We start from the raw sequence: 14896 nt of genomic DNA, 5'->3' as shown, positions 1-14896 counted from the left end.
GTGGTGTGGGTGTGTGTGTGTGTGGTGTGTGTGTGTGTGTGTGTGTGTGTGTGGTGTGTGTGTGTGTGTGGTATAGTGTGTATGTGGTGGTGTGTGTGTGTGTGGTATGTGTGTGGTGTGTGTGTGTGTGTGTGGTGTGTGTGTGTGTGTGTGTGTGGTGTGTGTGTGTGTGTGGTATAGTGTGTATGTGGTGTGTGTGTGTGGTGTGTGTGTGTATGTGTGTGGTGTGGGTGTGTATGTGTGTGTGGTGTGGGTGTGTGTGTGTGTGGTATAGTGTGTATGTGGTGTGAGTGTGTGGTGTGTGTGTATGTGGTGTGTGTGTGTATGTGGGTGTGTGGTGTGGGTGTGTGTGTGTGTGGTGTGGGGGTGTGTGTGTGTGGTGTGTGTGTGTATGTGGTGTGTGTGTGTATGTGTGTGTGTGGTGTGGGTGTGTGTGTGGTATAGTGTGTATGTGGTGTGGGTGTGTGTGTGTGTGTGTGTGGTATAGTGTGTATGTGGTGTGGGTGTGTGGTGTGTGTGTGTGTGTGGTATAGTGTGTGTGTGTGGTGTGTGTGTGTATGTGGTGTGTGTGTGTATGTGTGTGGTGTGTGTGTGTGTGTATGTGTGTGGTGTGTGTGTGTGTGTGGTATAGTGTGTATGTGGTGTGTGTGTGTGTGGTATAGTGTGTATGTGGTGTGAGTGTGTGGTGTGTGTGTGTGTGTGTGGTATAGTGTGTATGTGGTGTGTGTGTGTGTGGTATAGTGTGTATGTGGTGTGAGTGTGTGGTGTGTGTGTGTGTGTGTGGTATAGTGTGTATGTGGTGTGGGTGTGTGGTGTGTGTGTGTGTGGTATAGTCTGTGTGGGTGTGCTGTGGCGCCTGTGTGGTGTGTGTGTGTGTGTGTATGTGTGTGGTGTGTGTGTGTGTGGTGTGGGGGGGTGTGTGTGTGGTGTGTGTGTGTATGTGGTGTGTGTGTGTATGTGTGTGGTGTGTGTGTGTATGTGTGTGTGTGGTGTGGGTGTGTGTGGTGTGGGGGTGTGTGTGTGTGTGGTGTGGGTGTGTATGTGTGTGTGGTGTGTGTGTGTGGTATAGTGTGTATGTGGTGTGTGTGTGTGGTGTGTGTGTGTGTGTGGTGTGGGTGTGTATGTGTGTGTGGTGTGTGTGTGTGGTATAGTGTGTATGTGGTGTGGGTGTGTGTGTGTGTGTGTGTGGTGTGTGTGTGTGGTATAGTGTGTATGTGGTGTGTGTGTGTATGTGGTGTGTGTGTGTGTGTGAGTGTGTGGTGTGTGTGTGTGTGGTATAGTCTGTGTGGGTGTGCTGTGGCGCCTGTGTGGTGTGTGTGTGTGTGTATGTGTGTGGTGTGTGTGTGTGTGTGGTGTGGGGGTGTGTGTGTGTGTGGTGTGGGTGTGTATGTGGTGTGGGTGTGTATGTGTGTGTGTGGTGTGTGTGTGTGTGTGTGTGTGTGTGTGGTATAGTGTGTATGTGGTGTGGGTGTGTGGTGTGTGTGTGTGTGGTATAGTCTGTGTGGGTGTGCTGTGGCGCCTGTGTGGTGTGTGTGTGTGTGTGTATGTGTGTGGTGTGTGTGTGTGTGTGTGTGGTGTGGGGGTGTGTGTGTGTGTGGTGTGGGGGTGTGTGTGTGTGTGGTGTGGGTGTGTATGTGTGTGTGGTGTGTGTGTGTGGTATAGTGTGTATGTGGTGTGTGTGTGTGGTGTGTGTGTGTGTGTGGTGTGGGTGTGTATGTGTGTGTGGTGTGTGTGTGTGTGTGTGTGGTATAGTGTGTATGTGGTGTGTGTGTGTGGTGTGTGTGTGTGTGTGGTGTGGGTGTGTATGTGTGTGTGGTGTGTGTGTGTGTGTGTGTGGTATAGTGTGTATGTGGTGTGAGTGTGTGGTGTGTGTGTGTGTGTGTGGTATAGTGTGTATGTGGTGTGGGTGTGTGGTGTGTGTGTGTGTGGTATAGTCTGTGTGGGTGTGCTGTGGCGCCTGTGTGGTGTGTGTGTGTGTGTGTATGTGTGTGGTGTGTGTGTGTGTGGTGTGGGGGTGTGTGTGTGTGGTGTGTGTGTGTATGTGGTGTGTGTGTGTATGTGTGTGGTGTGTGTGTGTATGTGTGTGTGTGGTGTGGGTGTGTGTGTGTGTGTGTGGTATAGTGTGTATGTGGTGTGAGTGTGTGGTGTGTGTGTGTGTGGTATAGTCTGTGTGGGTGTGCTGTGGCGCCTGTGTGGTGTGTGGTGTGTGTGTGTATGTGTGTGGTGTGGGTGTGTATGTGTGTGTGGTGTGTGTGTGTGTGGTGTGGGGGTGTGTGTGTGTGGTGTGTGTGTGTATGTGTGTGGTGTGGGTGTGTGTGGTGTGTGTATGTGGTGTGTGGTGTGTGTGTGTATGTGGTGTGTGGTGTGTGTGGGTGTGTGTGTGTGTGGTATAGTGTGTATGTGGTGTGGGTGTGTGTGTGTGTGGTGTGTGTGTGTGTGTATGTGTGTGGTGTGTGTGTGTGTGTGTGTGGTATAGTGTGTATGTGGTGTGGGTGTGTGGTGTGTGTGTGTGTGGTATAGTGTGTGTGTGGTGTGTGGGTGTGTGTGTGTGTGGTGTGGGGGTGTATGTGTGTGGTGTGTGTGTGTATGTGTGTGTGTGGTGTGTGTGTGTGTGTGTGTGGTGTATATGTGGTGTGGGTGTGTGTGTGTGTGTGGTATAGTGTGTGTGTGTGGTGTGTGTGTGTATGTGGTGTGGGTGTGTATGTGTGTGGTGTGTGTGTGTGTGGTATAGTGTGTATGTGGTGTGTGGTGTGTGTGTGTATGTGTGTGTGTGGTGTGGGTGTGTGTGTGTCTGGTATAGTGTGTATGTGGTGTGAGTGTGTGGTGTGTGTGTGTATGTGGTGTGTGTGTGTATGTGTGTGTGAGTGTGTGGGTGTGTGTGTGGTATAGTGTGTATGTGGTGTGGGTGTGTGTGTGTGGTATAGTGTGTATGTGGTGTGGGTGTGTGTGTGTGGGGGGGTGTGTGTGTGTGTGTGTGAGTGTGTGGTGTGTGTGTGTATGTGTGTGTGTGGTGTGGGTGTGTGTGTGTCTGGTATAGTGTGTATGTGGTGTGGGTGTGTGGTGTGTGTGTGTGTGGTATAGTCTGTGTGGGTGTGCTGCGGTGCCTGTGTGTGTCCCGTGCGGCGTGTGCACACGCAGCCTGTACCCGCGGGCTTCTGTCAGACGCCCCGCCAGCGGCGCGGGTCCGGCGGTGCTCGGGGGAGGCAGCCCGGCCGGAGCCCCAGGGTGCCCACTGCTTGCCACGTGACGCCAACAAGTCGCTTTCTGAAACTCAATTTCCTCAAATAAAAACTGGAGAAAATAACACCCACGTTTCAAAACTGGTGTGAAAAAGACAGGAATAAGCTCGCCGGGTCTGCCTGGAGATGATGGTCACCGCCGCTGATGGGATCCGACCCGGAGCCCCTTCCACGGCCCGCGCGGCCCGCGCACAGCAGAGGCGCAGCCGGAACCCGCCAGGGGCCGGCGCCGCGCTCCCGGGCTCGGGCGGCCCACCGACCAGCCTCGGGGAAAGCCCGCCGGGGGCCTTGAAGTCCAGGAAAAGGGGGGCAGAGGGGAGGCGGGCAGGGGGCCCCCAGGGGTGCGCTCACAGCCCGGTCACAGGGGCTGGACCCAGACGGTGGCAGTCGGGACACCGACGCGGTGGGGGGGCCGTGCGTTCAGTCAACACCGCGGCTCACACCCTGCTCGCGGGGAGCGCACCGCAAGCTGAGCGTCAGCAACCGCACACGAACCAGGGTAAAGGTTCGGCTGTGAGGGCCGCCAGGGGCCGGGAGGGCCGTCTGTACCGGGCGGCGTCTGGCCCACTCTGGGAGAGCAGGAACGCCTTCCTGAGGCGCTGGCGCACAGACGACGTGCGGAGGCCCAGGGACGGGAGCGGCGGGGCCCAGAGCCCGGAGGAGCCCCGCACGGGTGGAGGGGCCGCGGGACCGGACACGCAGGCCTGTGGCCACAGCAGGAGGGCTGTCTTTACCCACAGGGGAATGGGGAGCGGCCGCAGGGTTTACGCATCCGCATAATATGATCAGTGATCAAGGGGTCAATCCGAGAGATGATGTAACGATTGTAAATACATGTGCACCCAGTTTAGGAGCGTTTCAATGTGTAAGGCAAACTAACAACCAGAAAGAGAAACTGACAGTAACTCGATAACAGTGGGGACTTCAATACCCCACTCTCAACAATGGACAGATAATGCAGACAGAAAACTAATGAGGAAATACAGGCCTTAAATGATGCACTAGACTATATGGACTGAACGTCTTATTGCAAAATCCAGACTTAAATTGAAGAAAGTAGGAAAACCCTTATGCCATTCATGTATAACCTAAATCAAATCCCTTATGATTATTCAGTGGAAGTGACAAATAGATTCAAGGGATTAGATCTGATAGAGTGCCTGAAGAACTATGGATGGAGGTTCATAACATTATACACGAGGCAGGGGTCAAAACCATCCCCAAGAAGAAGAAATGCAAAAAGGTAAAATGGCTGTCTGAGGAGGCCTTACAAATAGCTGAGAAAAGGAGAGAAGCGAAATGCAAAGGAGAAAAGGAAAGATATTCCCATCTGAATTCAGAGTTCCAAAGAATAGCAAGGAGAGATAAGAAAGGCTGCCTAAATGAACAATGCAAAGAAATAGAGGAAAACAATAGAATGGAAAAGACTAGACATCTCTTCAAGAAAATTAGAGATACCAAAGGAACACTTCATGCAAAGATGTGCACGATAAAGGACAGAAATGGTATGGACCTAACAGAAGCAGAAAATAGTAAGAAGTGGCAAGAATACACAGAAGAACTGTGTACAATACAAAAAAAAAAAAAAAGTTTAATGATCTAGATAACCACCATGGTGTGATCATTCACCCAGAGCCAGACATCCTGGAATGTGAAGTCAAGTGGGCCTTAGGAAGCACCACTATGAACAAAGCTAGTGGAGGTGATGGAGTTCTCACTGAGCTATTTCAAACCCTAAAAGATGATGTTGTTAAAGTGCTGCACTCAATATACCAGCAAATTTGGAAAACTCAGGCTGGAAAAGGTCAATTTTCATTCCAATCCCAAAGAAGGGCAGTGCCAAAGAATGTTAAACTACCACACAATTGCATTCATCTCACACTCTAGCAAAGTAACAGCTCAAAATTCTTCAAGCTAGGCTTCAACAGTATGTGAATTGAGAACTTCTAGATGTACAAGCTGGATTGAGAAAAGGCAGCGGAATTAGAGATCAAATTGCCAACATCCATTGGATCACAGAAAAAGCAAGGGAATTCCAGAAAAACACGTATTTCTGCTTCATAGACTACGCTAAAGCCTTTGAATGTGTGAATCACAACAAACTGTGGAAAATTCTGAGAGAGATGGGAATACCAGATCACCTTACCTGCCTCCTGAGAAACCTGTATGCAGGTCAAGAAGCAACAGTTAGAACCGGACATGGAACAACGGACTGGGTCAAAATTGGGAGAGGAGTGCATCAGGAGTGCTCACTGTCACCCTGCTTATTTAACTTCTACGTAGAGGACATCATGCGAAACGCCAGGCTGGATGAATCACAAACTGGAATCAAGACTGCCGGGAGAAATATCAACAACCTCAGGTGTGCAGATGACACCACCTTTATGGCAGAAACTGAAAAGGAAAAAAAGAGCCTCTTGATGAAAGTGAAAGAGGAAAGTGAAAAAGCTGGCTTAAAACTCAACATTCAGAAAACTAAGATCATGGCATCTGGTCCCATCACTGCATGGCAAATAGATGGGGAAACAGTGGATACAGTGACAGACTATTTTCCTGGGCTTCAAAATCACTGTGGATGGTCACTGCAGCCATGGAATTAAAAGACGCTTGCTTTACGGAAGAAAAGCTATGACCAGCATGCTGCTGCTGCTGCTAAGTCGCTTCAGTCATGTCCAACTCTGTGCGACCCCATAGACGGCAGCCCACCAGGCTCCCCCATCCCTGGGATTCTCCAGGCAAGAACACTGGAGTGGGTTGCCATTTCCTTCTCCTATGACCAACTTAGACAGCATATTAAAAAGCAGAGATACCACTTTTCCAACAAAAGTCTGTATAGTCAAAGCTATGGTTTTTCCAGTGGTCATGTATGGATGTGAGAGTTGGACCATATAGAAGGCTGAGCGCCGAAGAATTGATGCTTTTCAACTGTGGTGTTGGAGAAGACTCTTGCGAGTTCCTTGGACTGCAAGGAGATCAAACTAGTCAATCCTAAAAGAAATCAACCCTGAATATTCATTAGAAGGACTGATGCTGAAGCTCCAATACATTGGCCACCTGATGCAAAGAACTGACTCATTGGAAAAGACCCTGATGCTGGGAAAGATTGAAGGCAGGAGGAAAAGGGGACGACAGAGGATGAGATGGTTGGATGGCATCACCAACTCAATAGACACGAGTCTGAGCAAGCTCCAGGAGTGGGTGATGGACAGGGAGGCCTGGCGTGCTGCCGTCCACGGGGTCGCAAAGCGTCGGACACGACTGAGCGACTGGACAACAGGAACACAGCGCACCCCGTCCGGAAGCAGTGGACACGCGTCCTTCTCAAGTGCACACGGAACACGCTCCAGGACTGACCACACGCGGGGCCAAAAGGCGAGACGGCAAATTTAAGAGAACTGGAATCACAGCAAGCATCTTTTCAGATCATGACATTATGAGATTAGAAATAAACTACAAGAAAAAATGTTAAACCAAACAAGTGGAAGCTAAACAACACGCTAAACAAGCAGTGGATCCCTGAGGAAATTAAGGAGCAAATCAAAAAGTACCTAAGGACAAGTGAGAACAATGCTCCGAAGCCTACGGGATGCAGCAGAAGCGGTTCTGAGAGTGACGTTTACAGCAGCACAACACTGCCTCGGGAAACGGGAACGCTTTCAAGTGAACAGCCTGACTTTACACCTAAAACACCCAGAGAAAGGACAAACGAAAGCTAACGTTGGTAGAAGGAAATCAATCATAAAGATCAAAGCAGAAATAAATGAAATAGAGACAAAGAAACAACGGCAAAGATCAATGAAACTAAAAGCTCATTCTTTGAAAAGATAAACAAAATTGATAAACTCTTAGCCAGATTCATCCAAAAAAAAGGGAAAGGACTCAAATCAATAGAACGGTAGATGAAAAGGGAGAGGTTACAGCCCACACCACAGAACCACCAAGGGTCATGAGAGACCACTAGCAACCGTGTGGCAACCTGGGGGAGGTGGGCAAATTCTCAGAAAGGCACAGCCTCCCAGGACGGAGCCAGGAGGAAAAGAGAACATGAACCGACCAGCCACAAGCACCGAAACCAACCAGCAAACCGAGTCCAGGATGTGATGGCCTCACAGGCGAACTCCATCGGACGTTTAGAGAAGGGCTAACACTCAGCCGCCTGGAACTGTCCCAGAACGCCGCAGGAGGAGGAGAACTCCCAAACCTACTCGATGAGGCTACAATCACCCTGATGCCAAAACCAGACAAAGATGTCACAAAAAAGAAAATTACAGGCCAGTATCACTGACGACTACAGACACAGAAATCCTTAACAAAACACTACCAAGCTGAATCCAACAACATTGAAAGGACCACACACTACGACCAAGTAGAATTTATCCCAGGGATGCAAGAGTTCTTCAGTGTCTGCAAATCAATCAGTGTGATACAGCACATTAACAAATTTGAGAATAAAAACCATATGATCACCTCAATAGATGCAAAAAAAGCTTCGGGCAAAATCCAGCACCCATTTATGATAAATACTCTCCAGAAAGCGGGAGAGGAAACCTACCTCAACACAATGAAGGCCGTACGTGACTAACCCACAGCTGACATCGTGCTCAAAAGTGAAAAGCTGAGAGCATTTCCTCTAAGAGCAGGAGCAAGACCAGGACGACCTCTCTCACCACTTTTACTCAACACGGTTTTGGAAGTCCTAGCTATGGCAACCAGAAAAAGAAAAAGAAATAAAGAGAATCCAATTGGAAAAAAAAGTTAAACTGTCGCTGTTTGCAGATGACATGATACTACACGTAGAAAATCCTGAAAACGCTGCCAGGAAACCACCGCAGCTCAGCAATGGATTTGGTAAAGTTGCAGGTTACAAAACTAATACTCAGAAATCTCTTTCATTTTTATACACTAACAATGAAAGGAACAGACGTTAAGGAGACAAATCCATTTACCATCACATCAAAAAGAACAAAATACCCACGAATAAACTTACCTAAGGAGACTAAGTACAATCTTTCAGACTGCACTCTGAAAATTATAAGATGCTGATGAAAGAAGGCAAAGAAGACAAAAAGAGTTGGGTAGACATGCCATGTTTGTGGACTGGTACATTCAATATTGTCAAAAAGACCATCAGCCAAGGCTATCTACAGTGCAATCTCTATCAAATTGCCAATGGCATTTTTCACAGAACTAGAACAAAAAAATCTTAAAATGTGTATGGAAACACAAAAGACCCCCGAACAGCTGAAGCAATCTTGAGAAGGAAAAAAATGGAATCAGGCTCCCTGACTTCAGACCGTACTACAGAGCTGCAGTCATGAAACGGCATGGTGCTGGCACAAAACAGAAATGTAGATCCACAGGACAGGACAGAAAGCCTCTCAGAGGCAAACCCGCTCACCTACGGCAACTAATCAACAAAGGAGGCGGGTCTACACAACGCTGGAAAGAGTCTCTTCAACAAATGGTGCTGGGAAACTCGGACAGCTACGTGCAAAGAAATGCAGGCAGATCACTCTTTAACAGCACACACGAGAATAAGCTCGACAGGGATTAAAGACCAGAGTGTGAGAGCAGACACTACAGAACCCCTGGGGAAACACGGGCAGAACACTCTTCGACATAAATCACAGTGATCTTTTTCTGACAAAACGTGGTCCACTGGAGAAGGGAACGGCAAAGCGCTTCAGTGTTCTTGCCTTGAGAACCCCATGAACAGATGAAAAGGCAAAAAGATAGGACACTGAAAGAGGAACTCCTCAGGTCGGTAGGTGCCCAATATGCTACTGGAGATCAGTGGAGAACTAACTCCAGAAAGAAGAAACAGACGGAGCCGAAGCAAAAACAACACCCAGCTGTGGATGTGACTGGTGATGGAAGCAAGGTCCCATGCTGTGAAGAGCAATATTGCATAGGAACCTGGAATGTCAGGTCCATGAATCAAGGCAAATTGGAGGTGGTCAAACAGGAGATGGCAAGAGCGAATGTTGACATTCTAGGAATCAGCGAACTAAAATGGACTGGAATAGGTGAATTTAACTCAGATGACCATTATATCTATTACTGAGGGCAAGAATCCCTTAGAAGAAATGGAGTAGCCATCATGGTCAACAAGAGAGTCCGAAATGCAGTACTTGGATGCAATCTCAAAAATGACAGAATGATCTCTCTTCGTTTCTAAGGCAAACCATTCAATATCACAGTATCCAAGTCTATGCCCTCCCTAACCACTAATGCAGAAGAAGCTGAAGTGGATCAGTTCTATGAAGACCTACAAGGCCTTCTACAATTAACACCAAAAAAAAAAAGATGTCCTTTCATTATAGGGGACTGGAATGCAAAAGGAGGAAGTCAAGAGATACCTGGAGTAACAGGCAAATTTGGCCTTGGAGTACGGAATGAAGCAGGGCAAAGGCTAATAGAGTTTTGCCAAGAGAATGCACTGGTCATAGCAAACACCCTCTTCCGACAACACAAGAGACAAGTCTACACATGGACATCACCAGATAGTCAATACCAATACCAGATTCATTATATTTTTTGCAGCCAAAGATGGACGCTCTATACAGTCAGCAAAAACAAGACCGGGAGCTGACTGTGGCTCAGATCATGAACTCTTCATCACAAAATTCAGACTTAAACTGAAGAAAGTGGGGAAAACTACTAGGCCATTCAAGTATGACCTAAATCAAATCCCTTACGATTACACAGCAGAAGTGAGAAATAGATTCAAGGGATTAGATCTGATAGAGTGCCTGATGAACTATGGACAGAGGTTTGTGACATTATACAGGAGACAGGGATCAAGACCATCCCCGAGAAAAGGGACTGCAAAAAGGCAAAATGGCTGTCTGAGGAGGCCTTACAAATGCTGAGAAAAGAAGAGAAGCAAAAAGCAAAGGAGAAAAGGAAAGATATGCCCATTTGAATACAGAGTTCCAAGGAATAGCAAGGAGAGATGATAAAGCCTTCCTCAGTGATCAGTGCAAAGAAATAGAGGAAAACAATAGAGTGGGAAAGACTAGATATTTCTTCAAGCAAATTAGAGATACCAAGGGGACATTTCATGCAAAGATGGCACAATAAACAGAAACGATACGGACCTAACAGAAGCAGAAGATATTAAAAAGAAGTGGCAAGAATACACAGAAGAACTGTACAAAAAAGAGCTTAATGACCCAGATAACCATGATGGTGTGGTCACTCACCCAGAGCCAGACATCCTGAAGTGTGAAGTCAAGTGGGCCTCAGGAAGCATCACTATAAACAAAGCTAGTAGAGGTGATGGAATTCCAGCTGATCTATTTCAAATCCTAAACCATGGTGTTGTTAAAGTGTTCTACTCAATATGCCAGCAAATAAGAAATTCAGCAGTGGCCACAGAACTAGAAAAGGTCAGTTTTTATTCCAACCCCAAAGAAGGGCAGTGCCAAAGAATGTTCAAACTACCGCACAATTGCACTCATTTCACATGCTAGCAAAGCAATGCTCAAAATTCTCCAAGTTAGGGTTCAATAATATGTGAACTGAGAACTTCCAGATGTTCAAGCTGGATTTAGAACACGCAGACGAACCAGAGATCAAATTGCTAACATCCCCTGGATCATAGAAAAAGCAAAAAATTCCAGAACAACATCCACCTCTGCTTCACTGACTATACTTAAACCTTCAACTGTATGAATCACAACAAATTGTGGAAAATTCTTCAAGAGATGGCAATACCAGAACACCTTACCTGCCTCCTGAGAAATCTGTATGCAGGTCAAGAAGCAACAGTTAGAACTGGACATGGAACAACAGACTGGTTCTAAACCAGGAAAGGAGTACGTCAAAGCTGTATATTGTCACTCTGTTTATTTAACTTATATGCAGAGGACATCATGCAAAATGCCAGGCTGGATGAATCACAAACTGGAATCAAGACTGCCAGGAGAAATATCAACAACCTCTGATATGCAGACGACACCACCCTAATGGCAGAAAGTGAAGAGGAACTAAAGAGCCTCTTGGTGAAGGTGAGAGAGGAGAGTGAAAAGCTGGCTTAAAGCTCAACATTCAGAAAACTAAGATCATGGCATCCAGTCCCAACACTTCATGGCAAATAGACGGGGAAAATGGATACAGGGACAGACTTTATTTTCTTGGGCCCCAAAATCACTGCAGATGGTGACTGCAGCCATGAAATTTAAAGACACTTGCTCCTTGGAAGAAAAGCCATGACCAACCTAGACAGCATATTAAAAAGCAGAGACATTACTTTGCCAATAAAGGTCCGTCTAGTCAAAGCTATGGTTTTGCCAGTAGTCATGTATGGATGGTGAGAGTTAGACCTTCAAGAAGGCTGAGCACCAAAGAATTGATGCCTTTGAACTGTGGTGTTGGAGAAGACTCTTGAGTCCCTTGGACTGCAAGGAGATCAAACGAGTCCATCCTAAAGGAGATCAACCCTGAATGTTCATTGGAAGGACTGATGCTGAAGCTGAAACTCCAATACTTTGGCCACCTGATGTAAGAGCTGACTCACTGGGAAAGACCCTGATGCTGGGAAAGATTGAAGGCAGGAGGAGAAGGGGGTAACAGAGAATAAGATGGTTGGATGGCATTATCAACTCAATGGATGTGGGTTTAAGCAAATTCAGGGAGATACAGGACGGTGAAGCCTGGCGTGCTGCGGTGCATGGGGTCGCAAGGAGTCAGACATGACTGAACAACAAGTATCTTTTTAAACCTGTCTCCTGAAATAATGGAAATAAAACCAAATTAAAAAAAAAAAATGAGAGGGTGCTCTCCGCCCCTTCTGAGTCTGTGTCAGAAGCTTCCTCTGTCCCTTTCTCACTTTAATAAAACTCTGCTTCATAAAAGCTCTTGAGCGATCAAGCCTGGTCCCTGGTCGCAAAGCTCAGTCTTCTTCGGAGATCACGGATCCGACACCATTCACCAAAAGCTACCCTCCTGGGGCTCATCCGGGATCCTCGGGACGAGGTAAGAACACTCGGAGCTCCAGCCCCTTGGCTTCCTCAGTGTACGCGTTCTCGGCTTTGCTCAACTGCCTCTTCAGTGTGCTTCTGTGAATGGATGACACGCCCTGCACGAAGCAGGTGATGAGCCCTGCCCTGCGGTTTCGCGGTGCCTCATCATGACTGAAGGCAGCCCTCAAAAGGGAGCCTTGTCGGGGTTCATACCGACCTGCCAAGGCCAAGAGACAGCCAACGTCCCTGCGAGGGGGGCGGCCAGAGATGGGCGAGGCGTGTGGACTGAACTTTCCTTTCTTGGTCACCTTTTCCTGGTCTCTTTGACCATTTCACTTGATGACATAAATCACAGCAAGCTCCTCTATGACCCACCTTCTAGAGTAATGGAAATAAAAACAAAAGTAATCAAGCAGGACCTGATTAAACTTAAAAGCTTTTGCACAGCAAAGGAAACTATAAGCAAGGTGAAAAGACAACCGTCAGAATGGGAGAAAATAATAGCAAATGAAACAACTGACAAAGGATTAATTTCCATTAATTAATATTAATATTAATTAATAGACATTTCTCCAAAGATGACACACAGATGGCCCAGAGGTACATGAAAAGATGTTCACCATCCCTAGTCATTAGAGAAACGCAGTCTAAACTACAGTGAGGTGTCGCCTCAGCCCCCGAGAACGGTCGTCATCAGAAAGCGCACACGCAGTGCTGCAGCCAGTGCACAGAGGAGGGCCCGCTTACGCCGTTGGAGAGACTGTAAACTGGCACAGCCACCGGGAGAACAGTAAGCAGCGTCCTTAGAAAGCCGAAAACAGAGCTGCCCTGTGACCCAGCCCCACTCCCGTGCGCGTATCCAGAGAACAGCGCGGTCCAAAGGGATGCATGCTCCGCTGTGGCCACTGTGGCGCCGTTCACAGAAGCCAGCACAGGGGAGCCACCTAGACGTCCCTCGACAGAAGAATGGATAGATGTGCTACGTACATACAGTGGAGCATTACTCAGCCGTTGAAAGGCATGGAATCCTGCCATTTGCAGCAAGGTGGATGCACCTAGAGAGTGTCATCCTGAGAGAAGTCAGTCAGACAGAGAAAAAGAAATATTGCGTGACACCCCTTATATGCAGGAGTTATTTACAAAACAGAAACAGTCTCAGAGACTTAGAGAATGAACTTACGGTCGCCAGGGGTATTAGGGAGTTTGGGATGGACATGCACACACCGCCATGTTTAAATTGGATAACCAATACGGACCTCCTGTACAGCCCAGGGAACTCACTCAACGTCACGCGGCAGCCTGGGTGGGAGCGGAGTTTGGGGGAGAATGGGTACACGCGTATGTATGGCTGAGTCCCCCTTGCTATGCATCTGAAACTATGACAACATTGTTAATTGGCTACACTCCAAAATAAAGGGCTAAAAAAAAACAGCCAACATGAGTGTCTTGTCATCCAGGTTCTTATGAAAGATCAAAGACCTCGTTCCCGGAGGTCACCGGGGGAGAGTGCTGCTGGGAGGGGGCAGGGCCTGCGGGTGGCTCCCGGGCCTGAGGACTCGGCTGCCCATGGGAGAAGGCGGGCGGCACCTGGCTCGACCAAAGCCCTGGGGTCCTCCCCCTGGGCCCACCCCACAGCCGGGGGGTCTGCACACTCTCACCTCCGCTCCCTGTGCCCCCAGCCCAGCCTGCCCCATGACAGCCGTCTCCTGGAGGCGGCCAGGGCCCTGCACTCGTCCTGACGCCCACACGGTAGCTGGGTGAAGCCCCGGCGCAGCCGTCCACGCTCAGAACCACGGCCCGGCCGGCCTGGGCCCAGCGGCTCCTCCCATGCCGTTCCGTCGCCTCTGCCTCCACCACCGTCCCGCCACGGTGGCCACAAGCCGCCGGCAAGCTCCGACCCTCAGCCTGGACACGCGTGCTCAGGCGCTCAGTTGTGCCCGACTCTGTCCACGGGACGCTCCGGGCAAGGATCCTGGGGTGGGTTATCGCGGCCGCCTCCGGGGGGCTCTCCGACCCAGGTCTCTTACGTCCCCTGCACTGACAGGCAGGTTCTTACCACGAGTGGCACCTGGGGAGCCCCCCTGAAATCTCCTTAGCTTCTTGGCCCCCGGGCTCACGTCCCACCAAGGCCCGTCCTGCCAGCGAAGCCCCCAGGGCCCTGCACCCCGTTCCTCTGTCTCGTGGTGAGACTCACCCTGCAAAACACTGGCCCCACCCGGAGCAGACTCCGGCAGCCCCAGTTCACGGTGACCCCAATGCGCGGCGTGAGGGCGGGCGGGGCCCGGGTAGAGCCCCCACGGGCGCGACCAGCGCCGGGGAGGCAGCCCTCGCTGAGCCCTCCTCCACAGGACCCAGGCACCTGGGTGGGGGGGGCCCTGACCTCCACTGCCTGCCTCCAGGCTCCGGGTTCTTGGAAACCATCCCGCAGCTGACCCCAGCCCTGCCCGGCAAGCAGTCTGCACGGGGCTTCCCAGCCCAGTGCTCAGCCCTCGCGCCCCCCGCAGCTCCCTGTCCACACTGGGGTCGCCTGCTGCCTCCTCGCTTCTCCTGGGAGACCTGGAACAGCCGCCCGCCCAGGCCAGCCCAGGCCCCGCTCTCTGTCTCACTCTCGCCCCAGTCCCCCTCTGACTCCCTGGGCGCCACCCACCCTCACAACGCTGTGAAGAGAGACCACCGAGCCCCGAGGACACG

The sequence above is a fragment of the Bos indicus genome, chromosome 16, assembly GCF_029378745.1.
Source record: "Bos indicus isolate NIAB-ARS_2022 breed Sahiwal x Tharparkar chromosome 16, NIAB-ARS_B.indTharparkar_mat_pri_1.0, whole genome shotgun sequence".
Classification (NCBI taxonomy): domain Eukaryota; kingdom Metazoa; phylum Chordata; class Mammalia; order Artiodactyla; family Bovidae; genus Bos; species Bos indicus.
This window is presented reverse-complemented; position numbering follows the sequence as displayed.